General features: G+C 41.8%; 1 protein-coding gene and 1 long non-coding RNA gene across 2 annotated transcripts in view; both read right to left on the bottom strand.

The window, feature by feature from the left end:
- Positions 1 to 18607, bottom strand: part of negr1 (neuronal growth regulator 1) — a 782727-nt gene that overhangs the window by 619073 nt on the left and 145047 nt on the right. The window lies entirely within an intron of this gene.
- On the bottom strand, positions 3002 to 5068 carry LOC127529363 (uncharacterized). The gene is made up of 2 exons (XR_007936029.1): positions 5000 to 5068; positions 3002 to 3565 (listed from the first exon to the last, which is right to left on the bottom strand). It is a non-coding gene; the product is annotated as an uncharacterized LOC127529363 (long non-coding RNA).

Raw genomic sequence — 18607 nt, forward strand, 5'->3', positions numbered from 1 at the left:
GTTCAGTTTCATTAATCATTTATATCTTACTGGGCATGCTACCTGTTGAAGACATGTAACAGAATAATTTCAAAATATTTGCTATCTCTTACCCTACAGGTACCTTTTCTCTGTATTCGTGTGTGTCTGAATGTCTCTTCACTGTTTCGAGTGCGTTCCCATAAGCCTGCTTTTCAGACTCTAGAATTATTTTCGAGATGCCTTTCTCGCCTCCATTTTAGTTTTAAATTTCCCATCCTTGAAAGTGTCTCTCTCAGCGTGCCTCCTCTACCGTTACTGCTCCTCGTGTGTCTAACGTACATTCTTCCTCTTTCGATCGCATCACCAAAGTCAAACTAACCAATCACACCAACAGAGACCTTAGCATTTTATTGCATAGTAGATGACTTGTTAACATTTTGCAGCAAGTTTATCCACTGACCCTTTCTGTCAACACTGCTTTTTAAACATTCCTAGAACTTTCTGTCACGATTGTAATCTCTGCCTCATGACGAAATTCGTTTCTCATTCCGTATCATCCTTTTTCTGGGCCCTCTTGTGCTGTATCCCAGTACAATCCAGCAGAGGATATTCTTTCTGAGTACCATCTCTACCAAATTGGCATTCGCCTTTCATTGGAAAATTCCTAACTCTATTTCCGTTGACTCCTGAAAATCCATTCTCTATAATTTGTTTCCTCTTGTGGTTTTATGGGTCCTCTGGCCGCAACATTAAAAAGTGGTCCTCTGTTATCAAGTGTGTCTGTAGCTGGAAATCTGGTGGTCAGTGCTGTAGAGGCCTGAATCTCTTTACCTTCATTTAATGAAATTAGTTAACTAATTAATGTTTTATTTTTTCTTAGGTCCAGTTGTTAGCCTCTCATTTGAAAACTCCTAACTTTATTTCAGTTGATTCTTTAAAATGCTCTTTCTGTAATTTGTTTCTTCCTGAGCTCTTGGGACAGTGGATTAATTGGTCATCTGGCCCCAGCATCAAGAAATGGCCATTTATTACCAAGCATATCTGTAGCTTGATATCTGGTGGTTGGTAATTTATTTATTTAGGTCTAGTTTTTGTCCACTGCCCTCTCTGATAGACACTCTGACTCTCTATAGTCTGTCTACCTTCTTATATTTCATACTAGCTGTGCCACCTATGTAAGACAGGTTGATATCTAAATAATTAACATAGACATCAGTGTTAACATTTGTAGTGCAACATGCATTGCCTATGCCTCTATTATATGTCATCTGGTATGGGATTTGTAAAACAATGTTAATGTTTGTGATTCGTCGTCTGTTGGAATGACAAATTCAATCAACCGGACAAATTTATTAATTTCCAACTGCAAAGCCATAGAGCCATATGTTACTGCAGATTCTTAGTGGAAATAAGATTAGGGTAACTTAAGGGAAGGGGTTAGTGTTGTTAAGGTTAGGGGCTTGTGTTTCTAGTGTGTACAACAGACGTGGGGTAACGTCAGTTTCACGGTGAAACTGCTGTTCATTATATTCGGTGACGTCCGCCATAACACTGTGGTCAAAACCTGCAAACTGTGATGACATATGGCTCTGCGGCTCTGTGGTTGAATGCTCTTCGCACAGACAGACACACAGACACTTATCCTTTTATTAGAGTGGATTGTTCCTCACAGAACTGCGCTGGGCCTTGGTCAGGCTTGTTAATCGCTTATCAGTGTATTTCTGATAAACTTTTGGATTAATTTCATTCCATGTATTAATTTGATCACAAAATAATCTTAGTATGTTCGTTTCTGCATAATACTTACAACTTAATTTTCATTTCTCGACACCTGCAGGGTCATACGTACAGGCAAAATGTGCAAATTCATTATGACTTAGTGATACACATTCAATTAGCACTCCGAGTTTTGAGGGGAAAGTCCTAAAAAGGGACCATCACGTCTGCTACTGCTATTTCGAGATTTACGTATGTGATATGCTCATTTTTGACTCATTCTGTCTCTAACCAAGAAAAAAAGAAAAAAATTAAACACTCTAACCAGAATCATCTTCCAGCATCGCTGTTTACAACAGTGTGACCCTACTGCCCCCAATTACTACATGATACCGTAATTAAATCCAAAAGTCTTTTCACGAAAAATAAATAAATACCCATTTTTTCAATTACTGCACCAAATAAATTCAAACATCTAGATTATAATATATAAACATTCACAAAAATTATTTTAAAATAGGCAGCGCCGCTTCACTCAGGTAGCAGTGCGTAAACCCAATAAGCGTGCTAACTTTTTCATAAAAGATGGATCACTTTTTAAGTCTGGCAGATTGTCATGACAGATCCAGTTTCTAAAATATACTTGCCTAAGTTTAGTTAATCAAATTGTTATGTATTTTTATTTTAATCAGACTTACAAATAAATACTTTATTGAGTCTCCCATCTCTGTATTGCATCAGGGATAGCGTGATTTGAGCTCAGGGTGAGCCGATTCTCCAATTCAAATGTGTTGCTCTGATGCATTGAGCTTCTCATTGTGTGTGTCGTATTTTTTGGTTTCTATTCCATGGTTACTACTTTGGGACATGGGGTAAATTAGGTATAAAGTAGACATATTGAGGGTGACTCGTCAGCAGCAGGTTATGTGCTGCTTAATAACATATTATTGCATCATCATCATCATCATCATCATCATCGTCGTCGTCATTGGTAAAACATAATGAAACATCTGCTGCAAATATTCCTACAAAGTAAGACAGCAAAGCCACTTAGGCCATGGTGAGGAGCACCTGTTATCAGATTTACTGGAAGAGCAACATAATAAAATTATGGAAATGAATAACAATTTAGTCTCCAGTGTAATATATTTGGCAGGTTTGGCTGTAGGCTATAGCACAGGAACGCAGCTATTTTAAGATATTAAAACACTTCAAATGGCAATTGTCTCTATTTAATTTACCGGGTGTAAATCATAAAATAGTCTCACTCAGATGCACTTTGTGGTGAGGGCTTATTAATCTTTCTTTTGTTGGATGTAGTGAATTTCTTTTTTTTTTTTTTTCATTTTCCACCTACTGAACTGATACCAGACTAAAATCATTCAGTCACTGTCAGTTCTCATTAGCTGTGGCTATTGAAGAGTGCTGTGCTTGCTTGTGGGTGTGCTGTTGCGATAAGACCTGTTTTTTGAGGTTCTATAAATAAGGACAGGAGAATGGAAATGCAATTGGCCTCTGGAAAGTGAAATTTCCAAAAAAAAAAGGAGTCTGGGAATCAGACTGTGGGAGGAAGAATCTGCTGTAAGCACCGGGACATGTAGTGTGTCATCCATTCACAAGGTAATTATTACCTAAACAAACCGTTGGTAAATAAACCTTAAATTACATTTTTGGAAATGTGTTATGAATAATGTGATGAAATGCCACCCTGTCCAGGGCTACTTACTGCTTTGCACATACTGCTGCCATAACAGGCTCCGGCTATGGTTTGAGAATAATATTGTCATATAAGTAAGAATTATTTATGAATGCTTTGAAATCACTTCAGTGTTTTTTGTTTGGCGCCTCCTGACTCACCAGTATGTGGAAACCCCCAAAGATGATGAAGCTGCTGCTTCACCACCTGAGGCCACAGGTCCGCCACGTCCTCGACCTTCTGCAGTTTGCATACCAGGAGAAGGTGGGAGCAGAGGATGCCATCATCTATATGCTACACCGATCCCTCTCCCACTTGGACAGAGGCAGTGGTGCTGTAAGAATTATGTTTCTGGACTTCTCTAGCGCCTTCAGCACCATCCAACCTCTGTTCCTTAGGGACAAGCTGACAGAGATGGGAGTAGATTCATACCTGGCGGCATGGATCGTGGACTATCTTACAGACAGACCTCAGTATGTGCGTCTTGGGAACTGCAGGTCTGACATTGTGGTCAGCAACACAGGAGCGCCACAAGGGACTGTACTGTTCAGCCTATATACATCGGACTTCCAATACAACTCGGAATCCTGCCACATGCAAAAGTTCACTAACAACACTGCTATCGTGGGCTGCATCAGGAGTGGGCAGGAGGAGGAGTATAGGAACCTAATCAAGGACTTTGTTAAATGGTGCGACTCAAACCACCAACTGAACACAAGCAAAACCAAGGAGCTAGTGGTGGATTTTAGGAGGACCAGGCCCCTCATGGACCCCGTGATCATCAGAGGTGACTGTGTGCAGAGGGTGCAGACCTATAAATACCTGGGAGTGCAGCTGGGTGATAAACTGGACTGGACTGCCAATACTGATGCTCTGTGTAAGAGAGGACAGAGCCGACTATACTTCCTTAGAAGGCTGGCGTCCTTCAAGTTCAAGTTCAAGTTCAAGTAGTTCAAGTAGTTCAACATCTGCAATAAGATGCTGCAGATGTTCTATCAGACGGTTGTGGCGAGCGCCCTCTTCTATGCAGTGGTGTGCTGGGGAGGCAGCATAAAGAAGAGGGACGCCTCACGCCTGGACAAACTGGTGAGGAAGGCAGGCTCTATTGTAGGCATGGAGCTGGACAGTTTGACATCCATGGCAGAGCGACGGGCGCTGAGCAGGCTCCTGTCAATCATGGAGAATCCACTGCATCCACTGAACAGGATCATCTCCAGACAGAGGAGCAGCTTCAGCAACAGACTGCTGTCACTGTCCTGCTCCACTGACAGACTGAGAAGATCGTTCCTCCGCCACACTATGTGACTCTTCAGTTCCACTCTTGGGGGGGGGGTGAAATGTTAACATTATACAAAGATATTGTCTGTTTTTACCTGCATTGTTATCAATCTTTAATTTAATGTTGTTTTTTTATAAGTATGCTGCTGCTTGGGTATGTGAGTTGCCCCTTGGGATTAATAAAGTATCTATCTATCTATCTATCTATCTATCTATCTATCTATCTATCTATCTATCTATCTATCTATCTATCTATCTATCTATCTATCTATCTATCTATCTATCTATCTATCTATCTATCTATCTATCTATCTATCTATCTATCTATCTATCTATCTATCTATCTACTGTTTGACTTGTTTTAATGTCTAGTTATGTTCCCGCCCTTCCATTTATGGCCCTCTAGACCCCAAAAAACCATCATCTTTAGCTCATTATTGGGGCACATTTTGTTTGTTTGTTTCCTACCTTGAGCCCTGTGTTGGCTGGGATTGGCTCCAGCAGACCCCTGTGACCCTGTAGTTAGGATATAGCAGGTTGGATAATGGATGGATGGATTTTCATGCTATTTTGCAGATGCCAATGTTTCTTTGCAGGTGGCCTTGTTAACTGCTTAGTAAATTCACAATTTAAACAGAAAACGTGTGTTCTACGCAGTGTAAAGCTTCTAGGTCAATTCAATATTTAAACACAAAAAGTGTGTTTACAATGGCGTAAAGCTAAATATCATCAACAGCAAAGTGAAAGGAAGAAATGAAAGAGGTTCCATTGGATGAGAACTTGTGCTAAGTCTCGTTCTCCAGAATGCCGCAGCATATTTGCAAAACACTATTGATGTGTATTCTTCTAGATTGTAAATTAAAAGCATAAAAAAGCTATCAGAGTTTGGCCATCTGCTGTGGTTAACTTTAGACAGAGGTATTTTAGTCTCAAGGCAGCATGCATGGTCTTTAAATGTAAATACTTCCCAGAAGCACAGTTTAAAACTTCAGGGGTCGTGCTTTTATGTGATTCTTATCCAGGCTCAGTAATTTTATTATAAAAGCATTCTTGTGAAGCACATTTTTAAAGTTCATCAAATATGCATGCATTGCCTTTCTGATAAATGGCAGCATAGCTTGGGGAGATAATGATTCATTCAATTTTAAGAGAAAACACTGGCAGTCATCATCCTTCTTTTCTTCTCTGCATTCACAATACATAAATGGAAAACATTCAAACAGTCACTTTTTAACAGTTTTTGTTAGTTGCGCTTCTTTTGTTCCGCATTCTATAAAACGTGGCTGATCCTGTGCTGCTTTCTGTTTGGAAGAAATATTTGTATGGTTCTATATTTATGTACAATTAAGCCATAACTTCATTTAGCTGAGGAGCATGTTTTTTTGCCAAGGCTTTCTTTAGAGTTCTTGTGGTTTTCTCATAGGTGTGAAGGGAATAGAAAACCGTGAGAGTATCAAGGATACTAATTTGGACAGAAAAGACCCCATAACCACAATTACACCAAAGCAGTCTAAAAAACGGTTAGGAATGGCATTTTATTAATTAGTGCCAGAAAGCAAGGAGTGTTACGTAATACAAAAGAGTGAATAAAATAACAAGGCCTGAGCCCCCCATACTACCTGTACTCTGACTGAGTATATCACTAGTAGAGTGTTGTACCGTGTTAGCCATAGATTGATACAGGAGAAAGTAATAAATCTTAGATGAATTAACGGTTGTTTGCTGATGACATTGTGATCTTTAGAGATAATAGGGAGCAGGTTGAGGAGACCCTGGAGAGGTAGAGATATGCTCTAGAGAGGAGAGGAATGAAGGTCAGTAGGAACAAGACAGAATACATGTGTGTAAGTGAGAGGGAGGTCAATGGAATGGTGAGGATGCAAGGAGTAGAGTTGGCGAAGGTGGATGAGTTTAAATACTTGGGATCAACAGTACAGAGTAATGGGGATTGTGGAAGAAAGAGAGGTGAAAAAGAGAGTGCAGGCAGGGTGGAATGGGTGGAGAAGAGTGTTAGGAGTAATTTGTGACAGACGAGTATCAGCAAGAGTGAAAGGGAAGGTCTACAGGACAGTAGTGAGACCAGCTATGTTATATGGACTGGAGACGGTGGCACTGAGCAGAAAGCAGGAGACAGAGCTGGAGGTAGCAGAGTTAAAGATGTTAAGATTTGCATTGGGTGTGACGAGGATGGATAGAATTAGAAATGAGGACATTAGAAGGTCAGCTTAAGTTGGACGGTTGGGAGACAAAGTCAGAGAGGCGAGATTGTGTTGGTTTGGACATGTGCAGAGGAGGGATGCTGAGTATATTGGGAGAAGGATGTTAAGGATAGAGCTGCCAGGGAAGAGGAAAAGAGGAAGGCCTAAGAGAAGGTTTATGGATGTGGTGAGAGAAGACATGCAGGTGATGGGTGTAACAGAACAAGATGCAGTGGACAGAAAGATATGGACGAAGATGATCCGCTGTGGCATCCCCTAAAGGGAGCAGCCGAAAGAAGAAGAACCCTGAAAGAAGAGAACAATAAACTAATAAAATGTAGAGATAAGATAAGCATGGGCGGCACGGTGGCGCAGTGGTAGCGCTGCTGCCACGCAGTTAGGAGTCCCGGGTCCTCCCTGCATGGAGTTTGCATGTTCTTCCCATGTCTGCGTGGGTTTCCTCCGGGCGCTCCCGTTTCCTCCCACAGTCCAAAGACATGCAGGTTAGGTGGATTGGTGATTCTAAATTGTCTCTAGTGTGTGCTTGGTGTTTGTGTGTGTCCTGCGGTGGGTTGGCACCCTGCCTGGGATTGGTTCCTGCCCTGTGTTGGCTGGGATTGGCTCCAGCAGACCCCTGTGTTCGGATTCAGCGGGTTGAAAAGTGGATGGATGGATAAGATAACCATCACTAGAGAAAGTCCTGCAAGGTTTTTTTGAAGTACATTGTCTGTAAGATAGGCCTCTGAAGTAGTCAGCTGGTCAATCAGTCTGTTAGTCCACATATCCTCTTTAATAAAATCCCTGTGTGCGTCCATGTGTCCGTGTGTGTGTGTCTTCTGGTGAAGTGCGCATGCGCGGGGCACGGTGCGATGCTTCAAAGGCCGCCTGACACGTCACACAAGACAGAGAGGGTGGGACCTATAAAATATCGCGCGGCCGATCCAATTGGATTTCGGTAAATGAGGTAAGACCTAAAAAATAAGGCACGAAAAATCCAATCGGGCACTGAGACGCGGAGACCACGCTTCCCCAAAGAAAGGTCGCCATTTAATATTGACTGTTCCTACTAATGTTTATGCACTACTTTTCTAGCACCCGTTATTGTAGTCTGGCCATAAAACTCTTGTCTCTATTCAGACCATTTTTTAGAGTATTGAATTTAAGCATAAGTTTGTATTCCCATTCTCTCCACTCCTCTTGGGTCTTGAAATTACCCATAAGCACAGTGACCATCAGATCTTTTATGCTGTGGCTATTACTGTTAAAGTGTGCTGCCACCAGAAGATCAACACTGTTCTGATTAATATGAAATCTATGTGAGTTCATTCGCTGGCACAGTGTCTGACCAGTTTCCACTACATGTTGGGGCACCTTATGCACATGATTAGGTAGACCACATTAGCAGATTTGCATGTGAACGAACCCTTTATTTTATGCTCCTGCTGGCAATGTGGTATAACTACCTGATCTGTCGTGTAGATATGTGCACAGGTGCCACACCTGTTCTGTAGGCAGGGAGATGTGCCACTTGCTGCTGAGACACACATAGGGTTTCAGACAATCAGTTGTTTGAGGTTTGGTTGTTGTCTGTATGCAAGGAGGGGAGGTTCTGGGAATATATCCATCCATCCATCCACCCATTTTCCAACCCGCTGAATCCGAACACAGGGTCACGGGGGTCTGCTGGAGCCAATCCCAGCCAACACAGGGCACAAGGCAGGAACCAATCCCGGGCAGGGTGCCAACCCTTCAGTTTATTGTCTTTCTGTACCATGGGCTGAAGCTCTTTCATAATTTTGCGAAGTGTTTCCAGATGTGGAGTATATCACTGAAGAGCTCCTTCCTACTTGCCAGTCTTCGTTGTCTTAAATACACTGGCTGTTATGATTTTACTGTTCTTTGATGATGCAGTCTTTGCATTGAAACAGCTGATAGAAAAGCATCAAGAAAAACAGAACAGTCTGCATGTGGTGTTTATTGATATGGAGAAGGCTAATGGCAGAGTGCCACGTCAAGAGGTCTCTAGGTGCATGAGCAAGAAAGGAGGAGCAGAGAAGGATGTCAGGATTGTCCAGGATGAGTATGAGGAAGTGAGAACTAAAAGCCGTGCTGGGGTAACAGACAAGATCCCAATTCAAATAGGTCTGCACCTGAGATGATCTTGAAGTCCTTACCTCTTTGAGCTGCTTATGGATGTGTTGAGTCACGGGATAAAAGGCCAATCCCCCTGATGCTGCTTTTTGCTGGTGATCTTGTGTGTTGTGCGGCAGCAGAATAGGGGAAGTGGAGAAGAAGTTGGAAGAATGGAGAAGGTCTTTAGAAGATATAGCATTGACGATAAATGGGAAGAAATAGATGGAATATATGAGGTTTAATGATGATCAGGATTCCAAAGTTAGCCTGCAGGGAGAGCTACTGAAAAGAGTGGAAAACTTTCAATATCTGGGATTAGTGGTAGCCCATGATGGAAAATTAGATACAGAGGAAACCAGTGTGGAGAAAACAGTTGGAAGAAGGTATCAGAAATACTGTGTGATCAAAGAATTAAGGTGAAGATTAAAGGAAAAGCTTTTTAAGACAGTGGTAAGACCAGTAATGATGTATGGAGCGGCGACATGTGCTGTAAAGGGAGCACAGGAGACGTTAGATGTGGCAGAAATGAGAATGTTGAGATGGATGTGTGGAGTTACGAAAAAGGACAAAATGACAAATGAGACAATCAGAGGTACAACACAAGTGGAAGAGATATCTAAGAAATTACAGGAAAGTGGGTTGAAGTGGTATGGATATGTGATGAGGAGAGAGACAATGAATATGTGGGCAAAAGAGTGACGGGAATGGAAGTCCAGGGGAAGAGAAAACAGAGGAGAATAATTAAAGTAAAAGAAGATCTGAAGGAAAAGGGCCTGACTGGCAAGGAGGTGCAGGACTGGGCTGTTTGGAGAAGGTTGATCAAGAACATTGATCCCACACAGAATAGGGAAAAGAAGTAGAAGAAGAAGATGTTTATTTCTGAGCTCACATATTCCTTTCTATGGTTTTGAGTTACAGAGAATCCCCAGGCATCTTCGCTTTCTTACTGTAATTTTGTTTTAGAATTGTTAATTTTATTATTCATCATATTCTAATTTATAAAGCAATAGCATTTTGTCTTCTGTGGGCACTATCATATTGGTGCACAGTTGCCACGATGCAGTATCCTGTTGCTAAGAAGCATTTCTCAGAAATTATGTCACATGACGTCATCCACATAACCATATAAAACCCAGAGCCTGTAGTGACTCATTGTCCAGGTTTGTGAATACTCGCTGGAAATCTTGTACAAAGTATCATGTAGGTTTTCTGAAAAAGGAAGGAGCGATTGTGCTACTGACTATGAAGTTGGTTTATGCTATGATTTTGTAGGAGGATAGGACTGATTTGTTTGTTCTGACTTGACACGTTACTAACTTTACGTTTCATCTTCCGAACCCGTCCTGTGAAAGACAGCAGTCAGTTGCAGTTAGTTCAAAATATAGCATTAAGAATCATCCAGGAAAAGAGAATCTGAGCACATCTCACCACATGTCCTTTAGAACAGACTTTAAAATATTCTCAATCTACTATATAATAAAACATTAAACGTACTGTGTCGAGTCTCTCTGAGCAATCTGATTGGTCAGTTTGGTTTTGGTGAAATAGGAAGTGCGAGCCACACAAGGAGCGGAAATGGCATGGGAGGTATGTACAGTATAGTCACCTTGCAAGAGGGCAAGCATAAAGGCAGACAGGATGCGAGAAAGCCGCCTCGAAACTAACGACGGAGTCTGAGAAGCGGTCTTTAAGGAAACGCACTCGAAAGAGGACGTGCCAGTGAAAAAACGTTCACACACACAAATATTGAGGAAAGATGCGGAAAGTGCATGTAGGGTAAAACAAGGCGAATTATTCTATTACCGGTCATGGCTAGTGGTACATAAAGCTCTAAGAAATCTTGGTCCTTCCTATAGGTTTAGAGTGCATGTCCCCTTACATTCCAAGTTGTAACTTATATTTCATCCACGTTCCTCCCCTGGCTGGGGTTCAGATCCTTGTTTTATGGCTTTGTTGTTAATTTTTTGAATCATTTATTTATTTTAATGTTTCTGTTTTCTTGAAACCTTTTACATTGACATCTTGTAGACATTGTTGTTGTCATTCTTTGCCTTTCTGGCCTGCCATTTTTCCACCTCTTGGAAATATTTCAGACTCATCTTCCTCCTTGACAGGAGAGTTCTTATAAGGCTAGTTTTAGGAATATTTCAAGTTCCACTCCTACCTCTTTTTCGACACTCTACAAATATAATAATTCCCAAAAAGCTTCTGCAGGAATGGTTCAAATGAATACTTCTGCCCAATAGAGATAACAGTCATACAGAAAGCCAGTTGCACCGCTCCCCAGCCGAATTCCAGACAGAACTATCCCACAGGTTCCATATAGTCGACATTTGGTCAGCTTACTTTTTGAGTTGCATCTTGTAGCGGTCTGGAGCTGCTCAGATTCACACTGTCGTAGGGTAGGTGATATGTTTATTTGTTTGTTGTGGACCCCAGGAACACACTCAGCCTCGGCCCAACTCGCACCACAGAGACACGAAATAACAGTATATAAAAAGTGATACTGTATACTAAATGAAACAAAAATATAAGCAACAAATGGACAGATAACCCTCCCTTTCCCCCACGATGATATCAACTACCAACACAACAATAAACACTCGCAACAAACTCCTTAGCACAGTCCAAATGCAGCGTTAACAGATGAAATGGAATGGAGGAAGAAATGACAGTCCAGGGATTAGCTTTCTGAAAGTAATGTATCAAACAGTCCTACCGGTAGTCCTGATGCCGTGAGGGGTGATGAAATTTGGTAGTACCCCCTTCTGATGAAGCACGATGTACAAATCCAAATCAAACACAACTCACATGACACTCAGGCACGGAACAGTCCATACATCCATGCAGGTATGATGATCCAGGACAGAAACGATATCCAACAGTGGTATTGCAGACGAGACAGACGGGTGAACACCAACACAAAAAAACGGACTTCCTTTACTGCATAGCCGACTCCCTTTTAAGATCCCCTTGTGTTCTCCTCAGACGTCCAATCAGGGCAGTACCCTCGGGGGAGCTGGGAAATGGAGTCCTATAATTTGTAGCGCTGCTACATTCTGATAACGAGGTGTTAAACAAAGATGAACTGACATGTCTACAGAGACACCTTCATATAAAAAGGACAATTAGTTTTAAGCTTGTAACCACAAGTTGAACCCTTAGTAACACACAGTGGTGGGCAGTCAGGGCCTGCAAGGCCTTCTCTGCTGGCCTAAAAAAATATCTGAAACACAAACTGATGTTAATTATATTTTGTCCATGAATACTTATTAAATAATTCCAAATAGTCTGTCCGCTTCCTTTCATAGCTTTTCTGATGGTTGTGCTGCGCCTGCTTCCAGACATGTATTTTCATATTAAAGCATTTAACCAATCACATTTCCGCCATCATTTGTTGCCAGGCAGGGTCAAAGTCAAAGAAGTCTGCCAGGAAACCTTCACAATCCGTTCTGCAGGCCCTCTGACACAAAATAAATGTCGATTAAACTGTTGGTTCAACCAATCAGATTTTGAGTTGGTGTCGCTAGGGCCCTCTAGCAGGCGTACGGCAACGCCACTGTATTCAGACCCGTTGATTGGATAGGATGGTGTAAGAGAAAAATCTGAATGAGAGCATCATGGGGCAGCTGTACACATTGGTATGTTTGGCGGTGACCATTCCCGTGTCCACTGCTTCTGTCGAGCGGACATTTTCAGCCCTAAAGCAAATTAAAACTTATGTCAGAAATACGACAGGGCAGGTTTGACTTTCAGCATTAGCTTCGATGGCGATAGAAAGGGACTTCATGATGGAACTGAAGTGCATGGATAATCTGTACGACAGAGTAATTGAACTGTTTTTGAAGAAAGAGAGGAGGATGGATTTTGTTTACAAATAATCCGAATTTTTGGTGAGTAAAATGTTGCGATTTTCCTAAATAATATTGCAAGTTTATGAGTTATTATTGATGTTTTTTATGTGTGTCGTGGGCTGTAGCTGCAGTAGAAAGGAACTTGTTCACCCCTGGTTTGTCTATTCAATAAAGGCATTTATTGTGGCTATAGGAGTTATCTATCTGCCATGCAACGGCTCTTTATACTGTATTTTTGCATATTAAGATGGTTTTTATAACCATAAATTAGTTTTTGAGGGGTGGGTTGATTCAGACGGAGCACTACTGAAGGCCTAGGTGTGAAATGCACGGTCCGCCACTGGTAACACACATATAAACCAACACTGGGTGGCCTGGGATTCAATCACCAGAGGCTACACTGTCCTGTAAAACTAGGATCATACTTCTCTTGATTCTCTTTAGAGTAGGAAGCTGACCCGACTCGCTTAAAAACAAGGAAGCACTTCCTTTAAGTATGGGATTTACTCTCTGTAGAGACTTGGAGGTAGGCACCCTAAACTACTAGCTCTAAGACCCACTATAGTCGTGGCCAAAAGTTTTGAGAATGACACAAATGTTAATTTTCACAAAGTTTGCTGCCTCAGTTTTTATGACGGCAATTTGCGTCTACTCCAGAATGTTATGAAGAGCGATCAGAAGAACTGCAATAAATTGCAAAATACCTCTTTGCCTTGAAAATGAACTTAATCCCAAAAAACCCATTTCCACTGCTGTTGTGAAGAAGGCTTCAGGGCGCCCAAGAAAGTCCAGCAAGCACCAGGAGCACCTCCTAAAGTTGATTCATGGCTCGGGATATGGGGGGCTCAGGAATGGCAGCAGGCAGGTGTGAGTACATCTGCACGCACAGTGAGGGAGGTGAAGAGTTTTAGAGGATGGCCTGGTGGGTGTCAAGAAGGGCAGCAAAGAAGGCAAGAAAAACATCAGGGACAGACTGATATTCTGCAAAAGGTACAGGGGTTGGACAGCTGAGGACTGCTGGGGTAAAGTCATTTTCTCTGATGAATCCACTTTCTGATTGTTTGGGGCATCTGGAAAATATAAAAGGTGAGCGGTGCTACCATCATTCCTGTGTCAGGCCAACAGTAAAGCATCTTGAGACCATTCATGTGTGGGGTTGCTTCTCCACCAAGGGAGTGCAAGGTTCACTCACAATTTTGCCTAAGAACACAGCCATGAATAAAGAATGGGACCAAAACATCCTCTGAGAGCAACTGCTCCCAACCAACCAAGAACAGTTTGGTGACCCACAATGCCTTTTCCAGCATGATGGAGCACCGGGCCATAAGGGAAAAGTGAGAACTAAGTGGCTCGGGGAACAAAACATCAAAATTTGGTGTCAATGGCCAGGAAACTCCCCAGACCTTTAATCCCATTGACAACTTGCGGTCAATCCTCAAGAGGCGGATGGACAAACAAAAACCCACAAATTCTGACAAACTCCAAGCATTGATTAAGCAAGAATGTTCTGCCATCAGTCAGGATTTGGCTCAGGAGCTGATTGACAGCATGCCACGGTGAATTGCAGAGGTCTTGAATATGAAGGGCCAGCACTGCAAATATTGACTCTTAATGTAATTGTCAATAAAAGCCTTTGAAACTTGTAATTAATCTTCAGTATACCATAAAAACTTTGAAATGCTGACGACACTGCTATCGTGGGCTGCATCAGGAGTGGGCAGGAGGATGAGTATAGGGACCTAATCAAGGACTTTGTTAAATGGTGCGACTCAAACCACCTACACCTGAACACCAGCAAAACCAAGGAGCTGGTGGTGGATTTTAGGAGGCCCAGACCCCTCATGGACCCCGTGATCATCAGAGGTGACTGTGTGCAGAGGATGCAGACCTATAAATACCTGGGAGTGCAGCTGGATGATAAATTAGACTGGACTGCCAATACTGATGCTCTGTGTAAGAAAGGACAGAGCTGGTTATACTTCTTTAGAAGGCTGGCGTCCTTCAACATCTGCAATAAGATGCTGCAGATGTTCTATTAGACGGTTGTGGCGAGCTCCCTCTTCTATGCGGTGGTGTGCTGGGGAGGCAGCATTAAGAAGAAGGATGCCTCACGCCTGGACAAACTGGTGAGGAAGGCAGGCTCTATTGCTGGCATAGAGCTGGACAGTTTGACATCTGTGGCAGAGTGACGGGCGCTGAGCAGACTCCTGTCAATCATGGAGAATCCACTGCATCCACTAAACAGGATCATCTCCAGACAGAGGAGCAGCTTCAGCGACAGACTGCTGTCACTGTCCTGCTCCACTGACAGACTGAGAAGATCGTTCCTCCCCCAAACTATGCGACTCTTCAATTCCACCCATTTAAACGTTAACATTAGACAAAGTTATTGTCTGTTTTTACCTGCATTGTTATCACTCTTTAAATTAATATTATTTATTGTATCAGTATGCTGTTGCTGGAGAATGTGAATTTCCCCTTGGGATTAATAAAGTATCTATCTAACTATCTAGAAACATCTGACAAAAAGATATAAAAACACTGAAGCAGCAGACTTTGTGAAATCCAATACTTATGTCATTCTCAAAACTTTTGGCCACGGCTGTACTCCAAGTTATGCCAGTATACCAGTCATTGAGCCCAGTCTGGGAGAAGAAGCCATATGTCAAGTGCTAGAAAGTGTTACAACGTCATAGAGAAAAGTGTAACAGACACAGCCAAAGAGACTGGAAGTGAGCCGAGGTAGATGACACCACATCATGTACACAGACAAAGGAGCACTTGACAAAGCCTGAGAGTGCCCTCCAGAACAAGGCGAGTCACTCACTTCAACCTGTAAGCACATAAATGTCTGCAATGCACACAAACAAGGTGCCTTTTGTAATGAATAAACACCCAAGACTTTTCTTAGGATTTTGCTTTTGTCAGTTACAAAAAGTAGTCACACTGTTATTATAGAATTTGAAATGATCTGATTGGAAAAGGTTCATATTGAATTAAATGAATGAAAGGACATTAATACTCATTGGGTCTCTTTGCAGGTCTGTTAGATCATGAGCATTAAGAGCTTTAAGCATGGGAGAGCCACTTCATTATTATTTTCAGTATTATTACTATTATCTTAAAGAGTTAGAATGTAAGGTACAGTTAACATAATTGGACACATTTGAAAGGACATTTCTAAGAATGCTGTGGTGGGTTGGCACCCTGCCCGGGATTGGTTCCCTGCCTTGCGCCCTGTGTTGGCTGGGATTGGCTCCAGCAGACCCCCGTGACCCTGTGTTCGGATTCAGCGGGTTGGAAAATGGATGGATGGATTTCTAAGAATGTTATAAAAGACAAATAACAGTTTCTACGAACAAAGCACATGTGTTTGTGGGGTTTGTGGCATGTGCATTAGAAATGGATAATCAGCACGCTCGAGTTTTCAGGTGGGGTGAAGGTAGCATGGCAGAGACGGATGTAGAAAAAGGTGATCCCACTTTCGTGTGCACACATGCTGGATTCACCTGTTCCCTCTTGTTGCTGGAGTCATGACTGCCACACCTGCATCCCACAGTGGTTTAATAAGACGAAGGGAAGAACAAGAATGACAAGAGAGAGAAGGAGGATGAAAAGTTATAAAAGGAAACTAGAAGGAAGAAAGAGAAAGATCGCGGAAGAGATGGTGCTTCAGGAGTGAAGGCAGACAGTCGGGAGTGACCACAAGGGTTTGGTTTTGGCTGGCGCTTGAGGAGAAGAAGTCGGTCTGGTTGAGCACCTTTAGAAGAGCTGGAGCAACCATGTACTTCTGAAGGCTTCCGCGAACGTCGAGTGAGTGGTGGAGGGAATAGGAGCAGAGTTTGGCGTGGGGCCCAGCAGAACTCTGAAAGACTGGCGGTAGGGGAATTTAATGGTTGACCCTGCCTGTTGGGTAGACGTCTCCTCTGCTTAGCCCAGATGGGACCCTGCAGCATGTGGAGATGTCTTCATTTTTAGAGATGGAACACCGTGGCTCGGATTGTGTTTTAAAAGATATTTTCCTGCCCTTGATTTTTAACGTTGTTTTTAATGGAATGTTTACCTCCACACAACCGCTTTGATTTTATGGATTATTTATTTACTTTATGAAGAGACGCCACACTGAATGCAACCTCTTAGTTTTAGACAGCACTAAAAATTTTAGTTTCAGGCGAGTAACATTTCTTGGCATGGATGTGTTAACATAATGACGACCCCAGTGTTGTTGTGTAGAACCTTGTTTCTATGGCATACTCATAGGTCATTCTGCTAAAGCAGATGACCCAGAGAAAATGTGGAGATGTGGAAAAGGTGTGGGCCAAGCCTCGCTTGAGGGGGTATTGGAGAGAAGAGCAGTGGCAACTTTCATCTTCTAAGAGATGCTTCTACATGTGGCCACAGAAGTATTACATCAGCTCATCTAGAAGAATCAGGTTTCAGGCAGTCCAAAAATAATCAATTGAAGAGCCTCAGGTGGCTACTGAAGCAAACCGTGATGAAAGAAACAGCAAAGTTCAGGAGAGCAAGCACAAAGCGTGAACATTAGCATTCAGAGGACAACGTGAACACATAAAGGAAAAAGCAACAAGACTAAAGAAGGCCTTCTGAAGCCAATTTAAAAAGAAGTGAGATGTTGCTCCAGGATTGTGTTGGCTAATGTGTAGAATATTCACTTTCTCGTGTCGACATTCTCTTATCTTACTTGATGTCACCACATTACACAGCACTGTGTGGTGGAGTGGTACTCCTTTTTTTAGGGATTAAGCTGCCTAGATCGTCATGATCCTGAATGAGAAAGCCATTTTTGAAAATTATACAAAAAAGATTATCTTTTTAAGAAACCGGCCAGACAATAAGAAGCAAGAATCTAATCTGATTTATTTCTAGTTGTCTTTTACTGCTTTTTAAAAAATTGACAATAATACATTTTTCTGGCACAGGATCATAGGAAGTCGACGCTTAGTCTAGAAACGACTGGCAGTTCCAGACAATTTTGGGCTGCTGATGGATATGATGAAGCCAAATGTGCTCGGAGTCCAGGGACTGAGACTTTTAAGAGAGTACAATGCATCATTTTGTTTGTGCCATGGTAATAATAATTTCATAACTACAATAAATGTGAGTGTATATTGTTGGAAATCATCACTGGCCATTTTTACGTTGAATTTTCTTTTCACAACAATAACTTTTCCATTGCTATTATATATGAAAATTTACTAGAGAGGATAATAAAAATAAATGCTTAGCACAATTAGCAATATATAACTTGTTTAACAAATTGTCACAGACTCCACTATAGTTCAGTATTTGTTACGTCAAGGTCCTTTGCAATAACAAGAAGAAAGCATATTGTGCCTACGCATGATGTTACTGAAATAATACCATTGCTTGAATAATAGCACTTAATGATTCTTAGATCTAATTTAGAGATGAGAAATAAAGCTAAGAGCAAACCGTGCATTTGGTAAGGTTCAGCATGGCTGCTTCGCAACAAAATGATGAATCGACTGTAAATGTGTTGCACGTTTGAAGCAATTGAATAAGGATTTATTAACAAAACATGTCAAACAAATTTCCAAGCTTACTAATTCTGCTGTGTTTATGCTGACGTTTAAAAGAGGAGGAAAATAAAATTAATGAAATGTGATTTTGGCCAAGTAATGATGCTGAAAACAACCCAAGGGACGAGAGCAGACTGAAAAGCAAAGGAATAATAATAATAATTAATAAGTAGGATAATAACCTCCTTTTGTGACACTGCAAAGAGTCAA

This window comes from Erpetoichthys calabaricus, chromosome 10 (assembly GCF_900747795.2).
Source record: "Erpetoichthys calabaricus chromosome 10, fErpCal1.3, whole genome shotgun sequence".
Taxonomy (NCBI): Eukaryota; Metazoa; Chordata; class Cladistia; order Polypteriformes; family Polypteridae; genus Erpetoichthys; species Erpetoichthys calabaricus.